Below are 22,199 nucleotides of genomic sequence, written 5' to 3'. Positions count from 1 at the left end.
TTTTTTATTGATTTTGGAGAGGAAGGGAAAGGGAGAGAGAGATAGAAGCATCAATGATAAGAGAATCATTGACTAGCTACCTTCTGCATGCCCCAAACTGGGAACCAAGCCCACAACCCAGGCATATGCCCTGAACGGTAATCTAACTGTGACCTCCTGGTTCATAGATCAACACTAAACCACCGAGCCACACTGGCTGGGCAGAAAATGTTCAGTTTAATAAGTTTTCTAGATCATTCTGATGCAAGTGACCAATGAACAACTCTTTGGGGAATATTAGTTTTCCTAGAAAATTTCTTTCAATAAGACAGAAGAATAAAAGTCAAAGACAAGATAGAAGTACACTAGTAATTATTTAGTACCAGTTCTATCTCAGGTTCTGAGCTAAGCATGTGTTGTCTGATTAATTTAACTCTGTTCAACTTACAGAAGTAAAACCAGAACCCTACTGATTATGAAATAACTCTTCTATAAACCAGTGACCTCAAAGCTCAAAAATGCCTGTAATAACAGCTAGTTAAGTACCACATCTAGTGTTGGCCATCTGGTATACTATCAGTCTCTAGAAAATGTACATACAATCATGCAACCCAACTCCAGCTCACGTTGGGCTTGTTACAACCCTTTGTTGTCAGAGTGACTAGAGTTTTTGACTGAATCCACAAGGATATATATTTTTTTAAGTGGAATTTCTTGGTTTGTAAAAAATGTTAGCCACAATTTCAAGTGTATAAAAAATACAATATGGGACAAACAAAAGCCTTCCGTGGGTCAAATCCAGATAATGGGTTGCCAGTCTGCAATCCTGGCCCAATCCTTGGTAACCATTGCTGGATTTTAGGAGGAAGAGGCCTTTGATTATGGTAGACTAGTGGAAAGGATGCACTATGGTAGACTAGTGGTCAGGGGTCTTGGTTCTACAATACATTAGCTGTGAAACTTGAGTAGTTTCCCTGCTCTCTCTGAGTATCAGTATTTTATCTGAAAGAACAAATAGAATTAATAATACCTACATCTCAGGATTTCTGCAGAAGAAAGTGAAATACTATGTGTCAACATTTTCCAAACTCTAGTAATTGACAAAAAACCATCACAATTTTTGCCATGTCCAAGTATCACTTCTACTATTTACCTAATATTTTTCTCTTGACTCACTTTTAAAAATCTAAAATAGCTACATTCTCTTTAGTCAAAGCAATCATATCTGTAGAAACATAAGTTCAAACTACACATCCCCCTAATCATATGATAAATTAAAACAATTTCACAGTAGTTTGGCTCTATGCCTTTTTATATTTTTACAATCTTCAATGCTTTCATGGACTAATGCATTTATAAAATATAACAAAAGAAAATAGAAGGTGAGTAGAAATAATAGCTACAGTAGTAACTTTACAGTAAATGTTGAGCATTACTTTCAATGAGGCAAAATAGATTTTATATTTATGATGTAGGTATTTATACTAGGAGCTCTTGGTCTTATTTTTTTCATTTTCAACTTGGGGCTTGAAATTTCTCTTCCACCTTTAATAAAAAGCAACATAGGGTCTGTAAGATCCCATAACCTAGGGTGTATCTAATATTGTGGTTCTCATTCAGTATTGATTTGTACATTAATAAACTTTTCATTTTTTAGCCTCATTTCAGTGTTAAGCCAATGAACAGTAATATCTTAAAATGAATCTGTGTATTACATGATTGTTGTCTTTAAGATTCTGAGGCTGAAGTTCGCTGGTGAAAGGAAATAGTTACTACCTTCCAATTTCTAAGCCTGACTCTGGTGGTATTTATTCAACAAAACCATATATAATGGGCATTGGAGATCCAGCAGAGAACACAGCAAAGTGTTAGTTCTTATGAAGCTTCAGTCTGATGGGGGAAACAGGTAATTGAACGTAAGGTATTTACTCTATCAAATGGTGATAAATGCTATGAAAAAGGAAAGCAAAGTGGGAAGAGAGTGATAGTAGGGATCAGTTACTCTTTCACTAGTGTTCCTCTGGGAGGGACTCTTATTATATTGCTGTTTTATTAGAACCTGAATAAGGTGAGCAAATCAGCTGTGATGCTACCTAGGAGAATGGTCCAGCAAAAGAGAGGTGTAAAGGCCTTGAGGTGGGTGCTTAGAGTGTTTAGAAGATCAAAGAAGCCAGAAGAGCTGGAGAAAGAAGACTGAGCACGGAGAAAGCTAAGTAATGGGGTCAGATCCTGCAGTCTGAGTGAGGGGGAAGACTTCGGGGGATTTGAGGAAAGGTGACATGATTGATCTGATTTTGAGCCATCTGTCTAGTTATTGTGTGGAAAGAATACAGGGGGTAAGAGTAGAAAAGGGAGAGCAGTTCTGAGGCCATTGGCATGGTCCAGTGAGAAGTGATGGTGGCTTGCCCTGAAGTGATAGCATCGGAGGTAGAAGTGAAACATGTGGTCATATTCTGGATACATTTAAAAGTAGAGCAGATGGTATTTTCTGATGCAATAAATGCAGGAAGAGAGAGAAAGTGGAGTCAAAGATAACACAGGTTTTCGGGAATGGGAAGAGCATCAGGAGTAATAAAGTTTTAATTTACTGGAATTTTCACCTTTGCTGAGTCTCTCAGAGCTTTTTCCATAGGGAACCCAGCTATAGCTTACTTCCCTGGATGGCAAAGGCTATCATTAATAAAATTCATGCCTCCTTATTCAAATGCAAATGCTATGGCCAGCCACTGACTTTTGTTCAGATGGCAAAATCATCAATTTCAGAGCGCCAGATCAGCAGAGGAGAATGTTTGCTTCTGACCACTGTTCTTCTCCACTTGGTCTTTAGCTGTAATGATGTACAACTTGCGCCCCCAAGGAGGAGCATTTCCCAAAAAGGTTGAATATCAAGTAAAATAATTCAACTCAAATTGAGTTATGTCTCCTTTTCTTGCCCACTTTTTATTCCCATAAACCTAATCATTCACTATTTCCTGGCACAATCCCAGACATCAGTCAGGACTGCCTCCCCTTTGTCTTCCTCTAAGTATGATGTACTTTCACACCTTAAATATTACTAACAAGCCATTACTGATATGTTCCCATCATCCCTAAATTAGTTGTATTAACCCCCTTTTACAGTTGAGGAAACTGAGGTTTAGGGGCCATAACTGAATTAAGAGAGCTCAAAACTCTCAGAAATGGTGGTGCTGAGATTGGAAAATGGGGGTGCCAACTCCCAGGGCCAGCTCTTAAATGCTTCGCTCTTCTGCTTTTTTTCTATATCAAATTAACAATAATTACCCCCCCCCCACACTGTACTGCTTCCATTAGCTTTCCAGCAGCTTCCATCAAGATGCTATCAAGGAAAATGTAATGTTTTTGGAGTAGGAGACCTGCCCCCACTATTCAGCCTTCCTTAAATGCTTCAGCATTTTTATGAGTCGGTCTCATCCCCCCCCCCCTTTGAAATACTGGTATTCAAATATTATCACTGACCTGCCTAGAGTATTACCTCCTTTGTGAAGCCTCCCATGATATCACTCATTAGAATTTCTCTCTCCTTCCTTTTTCCTCTTACGGCACTTAACCATTTCTATGATGGTACATAACAGAGTCTGCCTCCGATAGTACCAGCCCTGTAGTCCTGTAGTTTCTTATGGGTCATGTCTGTTTTTCTATTAGATGTGAGCTCTTCGGGATTGGGACCATCTCTTTCTATTCTTCACAGCCCAGCTTGGTACTTGAGATATTACATTCCTTAAGCATAAGACAATGATTCGGTTTTTAATATGTGTTTCCCAGTGCCTGGCATAAGGCTGGATACAAAGTGAATATTAATCATATCTTGAATGAACAAAGGGAAAGAACTGCTATTTTTCACGTATCCTTCTTACAAAAAAAGCAGGTGGTCAGCTTCTCTGGCCTTCGCAGTCTCATGAATTTCCCTTTGTACAGACGTTTATGTTTGTGTCAAAGGAGTTTCTCCAGGATGCACATAAGCCTTGCTGAGGCTCAGCTTCCTCTTTCATGCAGCAAAGGCCAAGTCAGCAGGGAGGCTCCCGCCATCCGCCCCCAACCTACTCCAAACCTCATGCAATTTTTATTTGCCTTCTTCTGGCCGGCCAGCCTAGCATTGAGCTTGCATAGAAATGCAACCCTCTGGCATCTGATGAATAAAACAACTCCTTGGCCAGAATATTGTTTTGGCAAGGAAATGACCCAAAAGACACCCAACCTTCCATGAACTTGTATTTTCTTGGTGGGACACCATTCCCGTACCTGTCAGTCATCAGCCCTGTGCTGTTTGCTCACCTGGCGAGTCTCTGCAATGAGAGGGGCAAGGTAGAATGACAAGAACACCAGGCTTGAAATCAGGAGATTTGGTCTGGTATTTACTAACTTTGCAGCATCTCTGATAGTCTCTGCTGCTGCAAAATGGGAATAAAAATAACTTCAATAAATAACATGTAGGATGTTTCTAGAATCAACTGAGAGCACACAAAAGTACTCTCTAATGACAAGGTCATTTTATTCATAAAAGAAGCCTATCTCGATCTCTCTTTGCAAGATGATCATTAGAGTAAAGTGGACAAGAAGGGCACAGGTGAGAATGTGGAGGACACAATACACACAGAGCACTTAGCACGCCCCCAGTTCATGGCAAATGATCAGTGCCACGGAAATAGCTGTGCTGTTATTGACTTGGTGGTTGTAATCTAGTTTCTTGACTTTACCCCTCCCATGCAGATGATATCATTTGTAAAGTTATTATTATGAATTTTGAGTGTTCTGGATAGATTTTCTCATGTAATGCTCATAACAACCATTTTCTTTTTCTTCCTCCTCCTCTTTTATTTCTCCTCTGTATTTTCAAAGAGGGAATTTATACAAAGAGAGATGACAACTTACTTGCTTAAAGCAACATAGCTTATAAGTACTGGTGTTCAGTTTTGAACCCAGACACTCCAACTCCAGAGCTCCTATACCTCATGGCTATGAAGTATCAGCCATTGATGACCTGCAACTCTGCCGAAAGAATATATAATGGCATTGTCTAGCTGAAATAAATTTATGGTAATAATCTGCCGTTGATCTGTGAGGTAGAGAGGATATATTTTTATAAATTATATTTTTATAAATTAAGAAAGTGAGGGTTAGAGGCTTAAACTGACTTGATCAGGAACTGAGCTATTTTCCAGAATCCTAGAATTCTTGGGGTTCATCTTGTTTAAAGCTGTAATTTTTTAAAAGAGAAGATTTTTGCAGAGAAATGGCATTGTTTGTTCAGTGTTATATATTGAGCTAGTACTAGCATTAGGGCTAGAACATATTATCTTTTTAATCACATTCATGAACAAATTGGGTAAGGAGCATTTTTTTCTGGTTATACATTGAATAATATTAATTGATGCACACAATTTTAAAATAACTAACAAATATTCTAATCCACCTTAACTTCTTAATTGTATGCAAATACGGTGGCAGTTCAGTTATTTCTCCTGTGAGAAATTTTAGTGTTTTTTAAATTGATTTTATAGAGAGAAGGAGGAATGAATCAGGGTTCTATAGTGTTTGAAAAGTTTTGTCTCTTGTTTTGTCCTTAATCTTCCAACCCAGGCAGACTTTTATCTCTCCAATGTCTGCCATTTTCCCCCCATAATAAAATCTTATGAATAAGGAATACTAAAATCTGAGGGAGAGATAGAAACATCAATGAGAGAGAATCATTAATTGGCTGCCTCCTGCACACCCCCTAATGGGGATTGAGTCCGCAACCTAGGCATGTGCCCTGACCTGGAATCAAGCCAGTGACTTCTTGGGTGCATGGGACAATGCTCAACCAACTAAGCCACACCAGCTGGGCTCCTGTGGCAATTTTAGATTGGATTATAGGAGATATTTGAGGATTTACCAACATTCTTTATTAACACCTTGAACAAGAAGTAACTTGCAGATGGACCATTTTGTAAGATGCTCAGGGGGGAAAAATGATTTATAGAGGCCAGCAGGGAAACTGATACTTTTCTTAAACAAGAGACACTAGAGGGGGTTAGAGTTTCACTGCCCTGACTGGGAATGCTAAGCCGTTGTTATCTGACAGTAGGATGCCAATATTCTATCTGTAACTATATTTTCTAGAATTATTTTTTCCCTAAACAAATCAGTCATCGCCAGAATTTTTTTTCACTAAATCTCTAACAGTTTTTTTTTAAAATCTAAACTCTTATGTCTTGCCAATGATAATTTTAAGATCAGGTCCTTTTTTCTTTTCTTTTCCTCTGCAATGACACCCCTAATAATGGTAATGCTTAAAAAACAGTAATAATAACTCATAAAAGCTCTGTCATGAGACAAAAAGAAAGATGCCATGTTTGAGGTTCTCTTGAGATTTGGCAGGAATTTTTTGTTGTCGATTTACGTGCTTCATCAGGAGCTTGGTGATGGCAAAGAGAGAAGTATAAGGCACATGAAATGTGGACGCTGCATCTGAAAATGCCACCGTGTCTCTTAGTGGCGGGGAAAATTATATATTCGGGATTGTGACAACTCTTAGACAAAGGATGCATACTAACCTTTTGGGCTAGAACTTGTACACAGGCTATTGTAGATGAATAAGTGGAGCTGTCCGTGGTTCTGGACAAAACCCAAGAATTTGTGCAAAGCCATCTGGAATATTTAGGCCTTCATAATGGGGGCAATCAGACTTCTTCTATGAGAACTGATTGCTGGTCTTATTAACAGGGAGGAGTTAGTAATCAATGTGTTTAATCACAGCCTGACAATAACTTCGATAAACAAGGACTTAAGAAAGGAAAAACATTTAAGAAATGAATCAGGGTTCTATAGAGTTTGAAAAGTTTTGTCTCTTGTTTTGTCCTTAATCTTCCAACCCAGGCAGACTTTTATCTCTCCAATGTCTGCCATTTTTTCCCTATAGTAAAATCCTATGAATGAGGAATACCAAAATCTGTAGGACACAAGGATGTTTACTTCACGGAAATGTAGGAGTGGAATCTATGACAGTGGAGATAACTATGGTTAGTGCTTATGTTTGGGCCAGAGTAGTCCCTTATGCATGGTTATTTTAATTCAATAAATACAAATCCATTGCTAGCATTCTTTCCTGTGAGGCTGAATTAGAAATATTTGAGACAGAATTTTAAATTATATTGGAGCTAAAAAGCAATAATGCACAATCCCTGATGTCAAATATAAAATAAGGTGTAACAAGTACCCTATTACTTAATATGTATTCACTACAAGGTGGAATATACTAATCCCTTTACCCAGAGGTACAGTAAATGTAATAGAAATGTAAGCTAAAGAGAAAGATTATATATTATGGTAGAAAAGAATTAGATGTAGAAGATGCCATTTGAGAAGTCTTTGATAAAAAAGTAAACTATATTTAAATAATCAATAATGAATCATAGCCAAACATCATTTTACCTATCTAGTAATTTTCTATTTTAATTGTAAGAGAGAAAAAGATTTAATATGACAGACTATGGTATGAAGTACTCAATGATTAAACCAAGGAAGGCAAACTGGTGGCTTCAAAGTTTTACAACGACTACAGGTGTTTGCCTGAGTATATGTTTTCAAAGGCAATGTGTTTCGCTTGGTTAAAGGACAAGATTCTTAGTACACATTTTTGTATACCAAGCAAGCATTATGATAAGTTTATTAACCTGCAGGCATTTGAATTTGTGACCTCTGGCCTAAATGGTAATGAGTTTACCAGATTTATTTCTTCTGGAGACCAGGCTAATGGGAGCAGAATGACAAAGTGAATGCTTTGTGGAAAACAGTGAGGGGACATTAAAAGAAAGCAAATGGTTATAGAAGTATTATGAGATTCTTTCTATAGAAGTTATTAGCTCCTCTTTTATTATATAGATAGGAAGCTGGTGCCCAGGGTTGTGATTAGAAGCACATAATGAGCCCATGGCTAAACTTGGAGCTTCTGGTTAATAGAGTCATTACCTGTTGTTTTTCTTGTATCCTGGTAGAAACTGAGTTCAAAGATGAATTCTGCCTAAATTTAAATATTTACTTCAAACTAATCCTGGCAAGATTAGCCAACAGGGGAATCTCACAATCAGGCACAGAATTGATATTAATGGTGATGATGATGGTGATAACTTGAACCAAGCAAACCACAGAAAAAAAGGATTTGAAGTAGTGAAAGGTGATTCAGATTAAATGACATTAACAAGTTTACTGTTCTGATTGTTTAGTTGAGAGAGGCCCTAGGCAGTCTATTTCAATGATCTATTCTGATGTTATCTCATGTTGAAGTATATTAAAGATAAATATATTTGTGTTTATTAACGTGTACTAACTGAGAGAGAAAAGTGTCCTCACTACTTCCTTGTCATCTGTGCTCTGTCCTCTGACTAGCAATGTCTTTTTACTGTGTGTCCTTTCTGCAGCTGGGAGTTCTAATGCTTTAGAGCATTTGGATATAGGGGGAAATGTTGACATTAGCGATGATTCATTGAATAAACTGACACAAATTTATGGTGACTGCTGGTCAATGGGCTGACATCAATTCTCTCAAACAAAACTACTTTATCAAAATACAAATCAGTGAAGAAAAAATAGCCTGTTTTCTTTCCCTCGAAGAAATCATCCCTGGACCTTCTGACACGAGTGCTGAATATTTCCGAAAGTGATTATTCCTCTAGGAAAATCTGCCTTTGATAGATTCATGACTTGTGAATAGCAAAATACCAGTGAAGAATGTCTGATTTTCTAGCTCCAAATAAGGCATGGTCCCTTCATGAGTCTGTAACATTCTCAGAGTAGACAGAGGCATGCACAGTTTGAGTTTAATGGCACTTGAGTACATTTGTATAATATCCTATGTCATTGGGTCTCAAGCTTTAGAATGCATCAGAATAACCAAGAGGATTTATTAAATGCATATGACTGGCCATCACCCCCAGCATTTCTGATTCAGTAAGTCTGGGGTGGGGTGGGAGACTCTGCATTTCTAATAAATTCCCAGGTGGTGCTAATGTTGCTGACCCAACAATCACAGTTTGAGAAAATGCTTTATACTATACTTTAAACATTCCTGTGCACTTAGCATCAGGTTCATTGTTCAGATAAGCTTTACGAAGTAGGAAAGGCTAGTGTAATTTCTTGTGTGTTATGCATGGTAAAAGAAGATGCTGAAATTAATTGGCCAAAGTTCATAGGACAAATCAGTGATGAAGTGAATACTGAAAACCATCTTCTAACCCTTAGTGTTGGCTTTTAATGATGTAAAATATGAATGAAAAGGATGCACATGATAAGGCCAAGATATAGGATATGAGATGATCTTTACTGTCAGGTAGAGGGAATATAAATTAAGGTCAAACTCTTTTTTCTGGCATTCAAGGTTTTCAAGACCTGTTACCAGTCTAACTTTTTCCCTCCATCTCTAAATTGTCTCTATTTCAATTTTCAAACAAACCAGCATTTTTCAAATGAGGCAGGTAATTTTCTGCCTCAAACAGAGAGAAGTCCAGATTTCCCCCTCCATCTTCTCTCACTAACATTGTTTCTCAGTGTTCAGTTAATATGCCACATTTTCCATAGAACTTCCTGTGTTTTCTTCCTATCCTTTCCCCAGCCAGAAGTAATTACTTCTTCCTCTTCACATCGTAAGTGCTACATAAATTATTCATCAAATACATGAATAAAAGCCCAGCATTGTGAAGTGAAGAATGTGTGGGGTTTTGTTTTGAGGGGAGTAAATCAGATAAAGTGGGAGAAGCTACTGGCAAGTTTCTGTATTTGATATCCCTTTGCTTTTATTGTATACTAGAGGCCTGCTGCACAAAATTTGTGCACTCGGGGGTAGGGGGGAGGTCCTCAGCCCAGCCTGTGCCCTCTCGAAGTCCAGGAGCCCTCAGTGGATGTCCAAATGATGTCTTAGGCCTGCTCCCCATGGGAGAGGCTCCTGCCACCACCGCTGCACTTGCCAGCAGTGAGCCTGGCTCAGGGCTTCTGGCTGAGCGGCATTCCCCCTGTGGGAGTGCACTGACAACCAGAGGCAGCTCCTGCATTGAGCATCTGCCTCCTGGTGGTCAGTGCATGTCATAGTGATCGGTCGTTCTGCTGCTTGCTCAATTTGCATATTAGCCTTTTATTATATAGGATTACATATTACTTCAATGTCTCATTTCCCAATATATGGCAGTCACTTTTTAAAGTATGTTTAGGCTGCCTGGCTGGTGTTTCTCAGTGGTTGAGCATCAACCTATGAACCAAGAAGTCACAGTTTGATTCCTGGTCGGGGCACATGTCCAAGTTGCAGGCTAGATATCCAGTGTGGGGTATGCAGGAGGAAGCTGATCAATGATTCTCTCTCATCATTGATGTTTCTATCTTCCTCTCCCTCTCTTTTCCTCTCTAAAATTAACAATAAAAATATATGAAAGTATGTTTAGGCTAAAAATTTACAGTCTTTTGGTATTACCCAATTTAAATATTTGTAGAAAAAGTAAAAACCTACTTTTTCAATAGTTAATCAGTATTACTACTGAGTCCACAAACTGTGAGAATAACAAAAGACCTACTCTTTTACTTCCTCTTAAATTCCAATTATTGAATCATAAATGGTACTCCATTTGAGATGATATTTTATGCACAATATTTGGTGAATTATATTGAATTGTTAGTATGATTTCTTCAGAGTTTTTAATCAGGATAAATCCTCTTTCATTTTTCAGGGTTACTGAGCTGTAGAATTAGATCTTGATGTCACTATTTATCTTCAGATGGTAATATGACATAATGGAGATTAGCATGGACTCTGAAAGTTGAGGAACCCAAGCTTAAATAATAAGCGACTTGCAGTGCTAGAAAACACTTATATTTAACTCCACCTGTGCATGAAACGTAAATGTAGAGATCAAACTTGTTTACATATGTAACACCCAGTATAAGATGTAGAATCTTTTTCAAGATTTTAGAAGTTTTTTCATCCCCCTTTCTGACTACTACCCTCAGAATTTCTTAATTTTCTGACCTTTATAATCATTGATAGTACCATCAGTTCATGAAATTCATATCAGTGGATTTATATGATGTATTCTCATTTGTGTCTCACTTCTTTGAAATTAACCCATATTGTTCTTCATATCAGGATTTTATTCTTTTTTTGTAGGTGTGTAATAGGCTATTATTTGAATTTACTACCATTCTTCCATTTTTCTGTAGGCAGATTTGTAAGTTGTTTCTAATTTTAAAATATTATGAATAAAGGTAGGCTAAACATCCTTTCACATATGATTTTGAGGACATATATGCTCATGTCTTTTGGATATATAAAAGCAGTAAATTTAATGACTCATGCTGTAGGCATATGTTTAGTTTTAGTAGATACAGTTTTGCATCTTTCTATCCAAGTTATACAGCCACCTGCAGTGAATGAGAGTTCCAGATCCTGCAGATACTTGCCAATAATTAATATTATAAACCTATTTAATTTTAGCTATCCTGGTAAGTAAGTAATGAAGGAATAAATTTGAGTTTACCTGGAGAGATGATATTGAATATATTTCACATATATTTTGAGATTTGGATATTATTCTTTATCAATTCTTGTTTACATTTGTATTTTCTCTTTCCTGAGGTGCTGTGATTTTTCTCATATTGCTGAAGGATATTTTCATTGGAAATAGGACTCTGTTGACAGTTCTTTTATTTTTAGACTTTATGGTTTCTAATGTAAAACCTATTGTCATGAGAATTACTTTTTCCTTATAGATAAAGTCTTATTTCTCATTCAGAACTTTCAAGATTTTTTTCTTTGTTTTTCTTTGTATTTTTCAGAAGTTTGACTATGATGTGGGTGTTGCTATCTTTGGGTTTATCTCATTTTGTATTTCCTCATCTTCTTAAAATTGAGGATTTCTGTCTTTTGACCAATTGGAAGAGTTTTCAGCCATTATTTCTTCAAGTACTCTTTCAGCTCCATCTCCTTTCATTTCTTCCTGGACTCCAAATGTTACAGTTTTATTTATTTATTTTTGTTGTTGTTGTTATGACTCCACTGGTTCCTGTGGTTCTGATCTTTTTCTGTTGTTGTTTTCAAGCCCATGTTCTCCCTATTCTCATTGGATATTTTTATTGTTATATTTTCTAGTTCCCTGAGTGTTTCTTCTGTTCCATTCATTCTGCTTTGAGCCTATTCACCGAGTTATTTATTTCAGTTATTATATTCTTCTGTACTATAATTTTCATTTGGTTCTTCTTTATAGCTTCATTTTCTTTGCTGAGACTTTCTATTTACTTGCCATAACTTTCTTTTTTTCCCATTTAAGTGACTTTCAGTGATTTAAGGATGTTCAAAATCACTCATGTAAAGATTGTTTTGATGGCTGCTTTAAACTTATTATCAAATAACTCTGTCATCTCTACTATCTCAGTGTTAGTATCTATTATCTTTTTTATTCAGTTTTAGATCTTTCTGCTTCTTTGTATGAATAATTTGATAATTGAAACCTAGAAATTTTGAGCATTATGAAACTCTGGATCTTTTTCAACCTTGTGTTATCTGGCTTTGCTTTGATACTGCTCTGGTAAGGGAAGGATGAGATGCCACCTCATTATTTCAACAAGAGAGTAGAAGTCCAGGTTCTCCACTTGGCCCAAGGTTTGTAGGTGTGTGTGTCAGGGGAGGGGGATGGGTATTCATTATTGTTATGAGATGGTGGGAGTTCTGGCTCCCTGCTATTCTTCTGCCAATATCGCCCCATGTGGAGGGATAGGTCTGCCTTGTTTCTATTTTTTTTAATTTCTTTATTGGTTAAGGTATTACAAATGTGTCCTCATTTCCCATTAACCCCCAACCCCCCCCCCCCCAAACCCCCCACTCATGCTCTCATCCCCCTGTTGTCCATGTCCATTGGTTTGGTTTATATGCATGCATACAAGTACTTTGGTTGATCTCGCCCCCTTACCCTGTCCCTCCCCTACTTTCCCTCTGGGGATTGATAGTCTGATCGCTGTTTCTCTGTCTTTGGATCTGTCCCTGTTGCCTTGTTTCTATTTCTTATGGTTTCCACTTACATGACCCAGGACTGGCTCCCGCACGGAACTGACTCCGCCCAGTCTGACTCCCGCAGGGGACTGGCTCCAGCCCAGCATAGGCCACCCGCAGCCACGGCAACCCAGCACTGACTTCTGGTCTGGTCGAGCCTTAGGTCGTAATTGTCATTACACCCTGGCTCTTTATTATATAGGAGGATTTTGTGTTTTAGTTTAAATTTTTAATTACAGTAAAATTGACTTTTTTGTATTGATATAGTTCTTTGACTCTATGCATAGATTCATGTACTGCCAAAATCAGGATATAGAACAGTCCTATTACCCCATAAAGCTCCCTCATGTTATTCCTTTGTATTCATACCCTTCTCACATCCCTCATCCCTGGCAACCACTGATCTGTTCTCTGTCACTATAGTTTGTCTTTATGAGAATGACATACAATGGAATCACACAGAATTTAAGCTTGTGACTCTGTCACTTGGCATAATGATTGCATTTGAGATTCATCACCAAGTTGTTAGTATATCAACAGGCTTTTTTGTTGTAGTTTGTGTTGTGTTAGTGCTTGTTTGTTAGTTAGGTTGAGGAGCATTCCCTTCCGCGGATGAACCACAGATTACGCATTCAGTTATGAAAGATATATTTGGGTTGTTTTCATTCTATGTCTGCATGATTGTGAATAGAGATGCTACAAACATTTGTGTACAGATTTTTTGTGTGAAAGTCAGTTTTCATTTATTTAGGGTGAATACCCTGAACTGATGTTTCTGGGGCACATGCTAAGTATATAGTTAACTTAATAAGAAACTGCAAAATTGATTTCCAGGGTGGTTGTATCCTTTTGCATTCCTGTCAGCAATATCTGAGAGTTGCAGTTGTTACACCTCCTCATCAGCAGAAAATATGATATCCATAATTTTGAACAGTGTAGACCAAGCATGTCAAACTCTAGCTGCGAGTTTGACATGTTTGGTGTAGACCCTGAGTGTTGTAGAGTTCACAGAGGGAGGTAATCACTATCATGTTTATTTTTTGATATTAGGATAATGCAGATCTTATACAACAGATGGAGAATTGTTCCCTTGTCTTCAGATGTTTTCTGGAAACATTCTGTAGAATTGATGTTATCTAGTCTTTTAATATTTGGTAGAATTTACCAGAGAAAACCTTTGGGCTTGGGGATTTATTTTTATGAAAACTTTTAACAATGAATTCAATTTATTTAATATTTCTAGAATTTTTCAGGCTACCTATTCAATTTATCTGGTAGCTTGTGTTTTTTGAGGAATTGGTAAGTTTTATTTAAATTGTTAAATTTATATGTATAGTAATGTAATATTCCCTTATTTTAATGTTTGTAGAATCTATGCTGGATTCCCACTTTTTATTCCTGCTACTTAATCTATCTCTCTGGCTATTTATGTCAGAGGTTTATCAATTATAAATATTTTTTTTCAAAGAACTAGCTTTTGGTATCATCAGTTTTCTCTATTAAGTTTATATATCAGTGACTTCTCTATTTGATCTATAGATTACTTAGAATTGTGTTGTAAATTCAGAAGTGAAAGTGAAGTTAGGTGAAGAATTATCAGTGGGGAAAGGGAGGAATTAAAGGATGTTTCAATAAGAGGATATAATATGAGCTGAGATATGGAGGTATATATATATATATACATATGTGTGTGTGTGTATATATATATATATATATGTATATATATATATATATAGAGAGAGAGAGAGAGAGAGAGAGAATTATATGGAGATTTGAATTTCTGAAGCTTAAAAGAGGAGGCAAGAGTGAGTTTTTCTATGTAGGTGCAGTGCTCAAGTGAGAGATGAAGTTGGAAAAGTAGATCAATAGGTATCCAGGGAAGCAAGGCATCAATGCATTCAGGTTTTCATTTTATGTAAATACCTCTGTGGACCATGTAGGGAAACGGTTAGAAGATAATACCAGAGGCCATGATATCATTAGGAGGCTGTTCCAATGAGGAGTCATATCCATAAATAAAGCAGCAGTGGAAGCCACTGAGGATTCAGGGATAAGATTCAAGAGTGTTTAGAAAAGCCAAGATCAGTAGGATCCATAAGGATTGATTAGCTGAATGATTATATTATATGTAAAGGTGAGAGAAAGATGATAATTCAGGGATGACTCTCAGACTTACAGCCCTGACAAGCTGTATTTCAGGTAGCTATGGGAGATCTCAATGATGCCCTTCAACATGCAGTTGAATATTTGTAATCAAAGGGTTAAATAGGAACAAGAGAGAGCAGCTTCTGGAGGGAATACCACAGTATGTTATTTTCCAAGATGGGAGGAATGAAGGTGAGGATTGGTATAGATATAGGTAAGTTAATGGTTGGGCTTAAAGTAGAATTGTTTCTATCACTGAGGGATAGATTGCAGTTCCCAGAAGTCATGGGGACTGATTATACATATCTAACACATTTCATTCTAAGAAAACTGTACTTAGTCATGAACCATCATACTGACAAAACATATAAAAGAGGAGTAACATTTTTTTCTCTTCTTTTTATGTTTTGGAGACATAAATTCATTTTGGCTTTCAGGAAAAGCACCAGAGTTAACAGTGGTTCCCTGGAGTCATTCTAGTGGATGTGTGGGCTTTAGAGTTGTTGGGTCTGGATTTAAATCCCAGCTCCTGCACCAACTACCTGAATCTCAATTTAGGTATTAAACTCACATCCTTTTAAATTTATATGTGGATACTTTCACATAAAATAAATCCCTAGGATTATTGTCAAGATTCAAACTAAATTTTGTAGATGGTATTAGTTCTATTTACAAATGAGGAAACCAAGATGCTATAGAATCATGCTCTGGAATATCAAGTAGAATTTTTCACTTAGAATATATTAGTGTCATATGTTTCTCTGGATACTCTTAGTAAGGGTAAACAAAATCTAGAGTCGACTTATAGGTACCATTAAAAACATTTATCTATGCCTGAATGGTGTGGCTCAATGGTTGAGCATCGATCTATGAACCAGGAGGTCATGGTTCAATTCCTGGTCAGGGCACATGCCAGGGTTGCTGGCTTGATCCCCAGTAGGGGGCATGCAGGAGGAAGCCAATCAATGATTCTCTCTCATCTTCAATGTTTCTATCTCTCCTTCTTCCTTCCTCTCTGAAATAAGTAAAAATGTATTTAAAAACAAACAAAAACATTGATCTATCTAAACTGTTGAGCCAGGTCAAGAAAATTAGAATGGAGTGAGGTTGGCATATTATCTGCCCTATAGGAAGTTTTATCTGGATATATGCCTCATTCCCCTCTGATTTGAGAGGTTTGTACTCTTGCCAATGTGTGTGCCCACACACATGCTTAACAGCAAGAAGCCAGGGGCAGCCCCATGACTCTAGCCAGGGCCACTATTAAATTCAGTGGCTCTGAGCTGACTCAAATCCATCTTCTTCCTTTGTCTGGGTGGGGTCTCGGTAGAGACAGTGGCTCCGAGTCTGTGGCCTCATCTGGTACAAAACTGCTCTCTAATGAAAGGACTAGAGCCAAAGACCTCATTTCCTTTCCCCAGAGTCTTTACAGATGGAAGTTAGGATTTCTATTTCATGCAGCGAAAATCAGAACTACAGTCTGCGTCTCCACTCAATAAAGCAAATTCAAAATCTCATGTCCCCCGCTGCTGACCTTGTTACAGTGGCTGTGTTTTTCAACATGGTTGTGTCTCCTTTGTGACTATGTTTAACTTACTGCTGGGCCAGACATTTGCATGCCTGTTAAGGACACCGCTCTGAGTCCAGGGCTGGGGAGCAGCGCCACGAGAGGAAAGGAATCTGCAGAGGGGCTGGGGGAGACTGGTGGCTGCCAGTGTATGGTTTTAGGGACTTCTGTTCACCATGCGGGACATCCAGAAATCCATCCATAGCTCCACCTTCTGACTTTATAAATGAAGAATGTGAGGCCCAGCAGACAACTTGCCTAATTTTATACAGCCACTGATAGAGGTAGTACCCAAATCATCATCTTACCCAGGAGTCTTTTTACAGCCTCAGGTTGTTAGTTTTCATTTATTCATCTCTAATTATCACTTATTTCATTATAAACTAGAGGCCTGGTGCACAGGTTTGTGCACTGGTGGGGTCCCTTGGCGTGGCCTGCAGGGAACCTGGTAGGAGCCGCTCCCGCTCATCCCAGTCAGCTGAGCGGCGCTCCCACTGTGGGAACACACTGACCACCAGGGGGCAGCTCCTGCATTCAGCGTCTGCCCCCTGGTGGTCAGTGCACGTCATAGTGACTGGTCACTATAGATATATCCTTTAAAGCAGCAGTCGCCAACTGGTGGTCTGTGAGGTCTGAAAGGTTGGCGACAGTTGCTTTAGATCAGGGTTTCTCCAAGTATGATCCCTGGGAAATCTCCATCAGAACCTCCTGTGTTCCTATTGGGATGCAGATTCCTGGACCCTATTCCAGGACCATCATCCCCAGGTCTCTGGAACTGGAGAAATTTACATTTTCAACATGCACTTGAGGTGATTCCCATGGCATATAGGTTTTTATTTTGAAATAACTTTAGATTTGCACAAGAGTTGCAAAGTTAGTACAGGGTGTTCCCATGCACCCTTCACCCAGCTTCTCTTATGTTATCATCTTTCCTAACCATATACTTCAACTATCAAAACCAAGAAATTAACATTGGAAAATGCCTACCAACTAACTATAGACTTTATTCAGATTTTACCAGTTTCTCACTCATTTTTTGTTATTGCTCTGTGATCCTACTTAGGGCCTCATATCGCTTGCAGTTGTTATATATGCCAAGTTTTACTTCTCCAGATCATAATCCTATGTTTCATACCACAGTGGACAAACCCTGGCTCCAAAGGCAGTCAGAGGATTAATTCAAATACTGGTATAACTCTATTTCAATTCAGACTAAAATGATAGTACTGTTTAATAATGCTACAAAGACTCAATTAGAATTAAAGGAGACATAAAAGATCATTCAGTCTTGACTCCTCATTTATCTGATGGAGACACTGCATCCCAAGGAAGAAGTGGAAGTGAGTTTGTAGGAAGATTGGAACTCAGTCCCTATCATTCGGCACCAAGTTTCCTGGCTTCAAAGACCTGTCTTTCTTTATATATCTTTTCTTTATTTTCAAAATAAGGATCATGAACAGATTTTTTAAAAAGTTATCCATGATCTCATATGATTCTCCCAGTTATCCATGAGAGGAACATGGAAAGTCTAGTTTCTCCCAATCTGGGGATCAGAAAATAGGCTCAGAGAAGGTAACTGGGGACCCCCCAGGTCCTATGGCAAGCATACACCTGAGACATATCCACACCCCTACACTCTGACTCCTGAGTTGGTGCTATTCTTTGCTGCATCACATGCCTCTGGCCCCAAGTTCGTGTAGTCTGTGCTGATATGGATATTTTTGTATTCAAATAGAACAGTTGGAGGAATGGCATTTGTTCACAAATTCGCATAGGGCACTCAAATGGGGGAAACTTTGCGAACCTGGCATATTTAGCAATTATAAATGAGAGATGTGATCATGGGAAGGGAACTGACATGAATCAGTGTGAATTTCTGCCACTTGGCAGAAAGGACCAGATAATTCCAAGTTTTTTTTTTGTTTTTAATTAGGCACCTTGTACTTGTCTGTCTTGAGAATGAAATGAATGACTCCTACTGAATTTTGTCACTACTCACAGCTTGGCATGCTTCTGAAAAAAAAATTGTTCATGGGAGAATAAGTATAATTTAAGACCCCGTCACTCACAGAGCTACCAGCAAAGTTGTACACAGGAAAGACCAAATTCTATTCCTGTTTTTACCTCTAAAACTAGTTTTGTGCCCATAGGCAAATAGCTGTTTTTTATGCTATGCCTCAGTCACCCCAAATGTAAATGAGAGGGTTAGGGTTGGTGATTTCTTGGGCACAGCCATAGCTAGGATCTGTATGGGAGGGTGGCCTTCGGAAGGAGCTGGTAGGTTGAGCACTCTCTATACCGTTGACTGATGGGGGTGTATTCACATGAATAGGTACCAACATTTTGCTATATTTTCTGTGATTCTCAAGGTCTTGCTTAACACTCTCTCCTCTGATATCTTTTCATCAGGGTATTAGCAAAGGCTATTTCCATGCATGTCTTTATTTTTATTTCTTTAAAGGCATAACTGGGTAAAGTTTCCCTTGCTTCCATCCAGCCATGCCTCTGCTCTAGAGTCCTGCCCTGAATTCCTGTGCATCTTAAGTTTCTAGCACTGAAGTCTCTCTCATCAACAGAACCAAGTGGCTTTGCCTTCTGCGAGGCTTCAGATAACAAAAATGTGTCGGCGTGGGAAGTTTCCTGGGAGGCGACAGCCATATGAAATGCACCTCTAGAGGCCTAAGTGTGGGAGGTAACCTTGGCAAATTGTGAAATGTGGCTTTTGTGTCCAACATCTAATTTTGTATTCCTACATCCCTGCCCCTAAATAACAAACACAGGTTTAAGGGGTTGCCCTGCCAATAGGATTTGCCTTCTAACAGAGAAGTTAGAAGACCCATCAGCTCAGAATGATCAATCTTTCAAGGTAAAATTTCTGAAGGGTATCTGGGGTTGTGAAAGATAGTGTTAGTTGGCCTGGACAACCCCCAAATTCAATCGTATGGGGATTTATTTTTCATTATATACTTAAGGTTAGCCCCAGGAGTTGTCTTGGTAAGTTTACTCACACCTCACATACATGCCAAACAAAAATTGTCCATTGCTCTCCTATATTATAGCCTCCATAGTCTCCTATATTAACCTACATATTTCCAGCCTAGGACCATAGCTACAGAATAGTGATAACACCGAATTCTCTATTGGAAAGTTTTAGGTGGGCTAGAAACCTGCCTGGATATTGGCACACTGTTTTGACTCATATACTTATGAGGTATCTGGAGTAGAAAGTCACCTTGCCAAGGAGGAGACAATTAGAGATATTACTTCTTCTGACCTTTCTTTAAATTGATGAGGACATCAAGTTGAAAGATGGGGAGTTAATTGCCCAGGGAAATAACATAAGACAGTAGAAGGTTTGGGCTTGAAAATCAAATCTCAGATATGGAGGAAAACAAACTCTTCTCTCTAAAATAATTAACTTTGTAGCTTCAGTAGGAGATAATCTGCTTTTTGAGCTGAGTAGCCTTTTCCAGGTAGCATTGCAACTGTATTGATTTTTTTCTTTTTAATTAAATTTATCGGGGTGACATTGGTTAATAGGATCTTATAGGTTTCAAGTGTACTTTTCTATGATACAAGATCTGTATATTGTACTATACTAGTATGTCCACTACCCAAAGTCAAATCATGTTCTGTATTGATTTTACAGAATACCCTATGCAATTCTCCAAGGTATATGAGAGGTTTTCATTTGTTTGTTTTGAAGTTCTTAGCCAATAATATTTTATAGGTATTCTGATGGGAAGTGTAGTTTCTATTTAGCCTAACAAATATTTTGTGAGTCAGAAAGAAGCAAAAGTCAATAGAGGAAAATTCTGTTCTCAGATTATAGCATTGCAAGGTGTTATGTAAAAGGATAGGTTAGTGGAACTAGTAGATCAATGAAGACTTATGAAGCAGTCAAGTCTCATCTTACATGTGTTAGGCTCCCAAGTCAGTATGTGGAGCAAAAATCGAGTTTAGTTAAAACTATCCTTAAAAATATCCTAGGCAGGTGGCATAATACCTCAAAATTCCAACAGTACAATTTTTTCCCCTCTGGTTACAGAACAGATTTCTATTTTTTTAATGAATAAAAAGTATTCTCAGGGTTGTATTATATGAAAAAAAGTACAGTGTGTCTTTAAATGTAAATCACATAAATCCTTATAGGATGCTCAGTCAGTGAGGTGCAGGTGAGAAGGTGACCTGCTAAGGAAACAGTCACTTGGTCTCCCATCTCACACTCTCCTGGGCACTCTGCTCATTGGGGGAATAGTGTGTGGAATCATGCTCTCCTGATCTCTCACCCTCTCTCACCTTCTCCCTTCATTCTCTTCTCCATCTCCACAGAAGGGGTCTAACGGAATTTGCCTAAATGCATATAAGATATAGAAGGACTTAAAACCCAAGTTTCTGATTATGGCTAGGTGGACATTTCTCAACACCCCCACTCCTTCTCTCTTTCCTCCTCTTTCTTTTATTCTTTTCTTTTTTTAAAAAAATCTGTGCCAATATGTACCAGGGACTTTAGAAAGCAGACAGAATCCTATCCTTGTGGAGTTTATAGACTTTCATTTATTTACTTATTTATTTATTATTTTTAAAAAATATTTTTATTTTTATTGATTTCAGAGAGAAAGGGAGAGGGAGAGAGAGCGAGATAGAAACATCAATGTTGAGAGAGAATTATTGATTGGCTGCCTCCTGCAGGCCCCCTACTGGGGATCAAGCCCGCAACCCAGGCATGTGCCCTTTACTGGAATTGAACTCAGAACCCTCAGTCCGCAGGCCAACACTCTATCCACTGAGGCAAACCAGCTAGGGCTGGAGTTTATAGACTTTTAAAGAGAGTAAAAACAAGAAATAATTGCTGACATATTCATTCTATGGAGATGAAATAGAAGCCTAGAGTACTGAGAGTCATGCACATGGACACCTAATGACATCAGGCCCGGTTTTGGGGAGCAGGCTCGTGCTACTTCATACCTGTGAGACTTGAAGCTCATCACTTAAACGACTTAACTTTCGTTTTCTCAACAATGGCATTAATAGGTTGTTGTGAGACTTCAACTGAATAGGGTGCGTAGGAGTACCTGGTAACCTATGTTTGGAAACCCAAGTTATTTGTGCTGTTATTGACCATCTATTCTGTGTCTACATTTGTACCAGGTTCTACTGGAAGTACCTGAGAGGTAGAAGGTACACACTTGTCTTTTCAAACTTGGGAAATAAGATTAGTTCAGGGGAATAATGAAGAAATTATATCAGAGGATTCGAGCTATCTAAGTTTTATGAGTTCAAAAAAAGGAGGAATTCATCAAGGTGGATGGAAATATCAGGCAGTCTTCAAATAGGTGACTGGATTTCATGAGTTTATCTAGAGGGAATGAATAATTTGGAGTACTACAGGAAGTGTAGGGGAGGAAAATGTTTCTCTTTCAGTTTTGGGTAATTTGGCTGGTCTAATAATTAAATGGGCATAAAACAAATTAACAGGTGAAA

The sequence above is a fragment of the Myotis lucifugus genome, unplaced genomic scaffold (assembly GCF_000147115.1).
Source record: "Myotis lucifugus unplaced genomic scaffold, Myoluc2.0 scaffold_56, whole genome shotgun sequence".
Lineage (NCBI taxonomy): Eukaryota > Metazoa > Chordata > Mammalia > Chiroptera > Vespertilionidae > Myotis > Myotis lucifugus.
This window is presented reverse-complemented; position numbering follows the sequence as displayed.